This window comes from Schistocerca gregaria, unplaced genomic scaffold, assembly GCF_023897955.1.
Source record: "Schistocerca gregaria isolate iqSchGreg1 unplaced genomic scaffold, iqSchGreg1.2 ptg001200l, whole genome shotgun sequence".
Classification (NCBI taxonomy): Eukaryota; Metazoa; Arthropoda; class Insecta; order Orthoptera; family Acrididae; genus Schistocerca; species Schistocerca gregaria.
In genome coordinates this window covers 70,001-72,886 of record NW_026062526.1, presented here as the reverse complement: position 1 = coordinate 72,886, position 2,886 = coordinate 70,001, and positions in this window count along the sequence as shown.

Genomic DNA, 2,886 nt, shown 5'->3' with positions numbered 1-2,886 from the left:
ATGCTTTCGCTTCTGTTCGTCTTGCGACGATCCAAGAATTTCACCTCTAACGTCGCAATACGAATGCCCCCGCCTGTCCCTATTAATCATTACCTCGGGTTCCGAAAACCAACAAAATAGAACCGAGGTCCTATTCCATTATTCCATGCACACAGTATTCAGGCGGGCTTGCCTGCTTTAAGCACTCTAATTTGTTCAAAGTAAACGTGCCGGCCCACCGAGACACTCAACTAAGAGCACCCTGGTAGGATTTCAACGGGGTCCGCCTCGGGACGCGCAAGCACGCCTTCGGCTCGCCCCACCGGCAGGACGTCCCACGATACATGCCAGTTAAACACCGACGGGCGGTGAACCAACAGCGTGGGACACAAATCCAACTACGAGCTTTTTAACCGCAACAACTTTAATATACGCTATTGGAGCTGGAATTACCGCGGCTGCTGGCACCAGACTTGCCCTCCAATAGATACTCGTTAAAGGATTTAAAGTGTACTCATTCCGATTACGGGGCCTCGGATGAGTCCCGTATCGTTATTTTTCGTCACTACCTCCCCGTGCCGGGAGTGGGTAATTTGCGCGCCTGCTGCCTTCCTTGGATGTGGTAGCCGTTTCTCAGGCTCCCTCTCCGGAATCGAACCCTGATTCCCCGTTACCCGTTACAACCATGGTAGGCGCAGAACCTACCATCGACAGTTGATAAGGCAGACATTTGAAAGATGCGTCGCCGGTACGAGGACCGTGCGATCAGCCCAAAGTTATTCAGAGTCACCAAGGCAAACGGACCAGACGAGCCAATCCGATTGGTTTTGATCTAATAAAAGCGTCCCTTCCATCTCTGGTCGGGACTCTGTTTGCATGTATTAGCTCTAGAATTACCACAGTTATCCAAGTAACGTGGGTACGATCTAAGGAACCATAACTGATTTAATGAGCCATTCGCGGTTTCACCTTAATGCGGCTTGTACTGAGACATGCATGGCTTAATCTTTGAGACAAGCATATGACTACTGGCAGGATCAACCAGGGAGCTGCGTCAACGAGAGCTGAGCAGCCGGCCGCCCGGGAGTGTGTCCCGAGGGCCCGCGCGAACACGCAAGCGTCCGCTCAATTATTCTGCAAACAGGAGGAGGCTGAGCTCCCCTGCACGATACACCTCGAAACCCTCTCAGGTCCCGGCGGCGCGCAGCGCCGTCCTAAGTACTTGGTCGGGTTCGAGAGAGGCGCAATCGCCCGGAGATGGGCGAGTAGACGCTTTCAGTGCGAACACACCGTGCTCCCAACTGAGCTTGCCGCTGCCGACAGAGGCCCGGGAGCGTGCTGTCGTGGCATTGCCGGCGGGAAACAACACGCGCCACCTACGGTGACCGGCAGCTCCAACGCCAGCGCCACAGAAGGGCAAAGCCCCACTTGGGTGCAGAAGCGAACTCTCCCAGCACAGCGCACGCGCCAACACGTCCGCAGAGCTGCGATACAAACCACCTGCGAGAACCGCTGGGGGCGACCGAGCAGCAGACGGCGTCGCGACGCCGAGTGCCGGGCGGCGGCGCATCCTCAACGCACACAGTCCGCAATCGGACCAGCACACTGCAGATGTCCACCGCGCTTCGCACCGGGCTCGGCAGAACCCACTTTGGCCGCCTGGCGCCGCGCGCAGGGTGCGCCGGCGCATAGCTGGGACGCCAGCCGGGCCCGTCGGCCGGCGCTCCTGCCACTGGGCGCCCCCCACCAGCCGGCTGTAGTGCGTGCGCTCACGCAGCGCGCGGCCAGCACGCCGGGCGGCCCCCCCTCACCGGCCGGGGACTGTCCCGCCAAGCCACAGCCTCGTATCGCTTCATACCCACATGGCCAACTCAGGTTCGGGGGCATGGCGGGTACCGCCGAAACAACCGGTTCATAGATGTACCGATCGTCGCTATCACCGATGCACCTGCAGCGCGAACAACCGCTCAACAACTGATTTCCAGTTCATTTGCGGATCTTTGGCAGCAAACGTATACGTCAATCTACATTTGCGAAATCTACGATTCTGGCATGCCTGCATGTTATGTGTCACGACACGCTACATCAGCCCACATACACACTGCGGCATGTACACGAGAGAACACGTGGAAGATGGTCCGCGCACGTGTGCAATGTCCCTTGCGCGGTCGACTGTCAACCGGCCTCTGTAGCATGTCGCAGATGTGGAACGCGGTCCACCGTGCTATCATGTTGTGTGGGGCAATACGATTAAATAGGAAAACCCTCGTCGCTACATCAACAGACGGCTCACGCTGATTCCCGGCAGAGGGAGGAGGGGGGGGGGGGGGGGGCCAACATGCAATACTTTCGTCCGTACCTACCTACCACATGTCTGTACGGCGTACAACAGTGCAATCTCGCTGTAATGGGGAGACGAGACAAGTAGCATCGTGCACAACATATGGCCCTTATGATTCGCCATTGTAGGGCGCAGCCGGTGTACGGTCAAGCATGTGCCACATTATGTCACTCAGTACGTAACGACGGATGATCAGTGTGGGTTACGCGTACATCAGCGGACAGTCCACACAGGCCGTACCACAACGTACACTGACTGCATCGACAACCGAATGCAACTGAACAGCTGCAAGGCTCATTTCACAAACAAACGCCTGACCGACCAGCTTGGAAGGGCAGGAGGGGAGGGCGATATTCGTTCTGTAGCGGTACACCCTTCCAGTGGTTAGCGGGACTGTGTAGAAAGTACGCAACACTCGAAAGACCTTTATGTGAGGGTACGCACCATGGCATCAAGAAATACACATGACACCAGAGGATCCAAGCAGTGAACTATGTTCAGAGGGTTGCTGTTAGGCAAAGCTACATTCCTGTGACGTTACATGTGACAGTTAAGGTGCAGTGTAA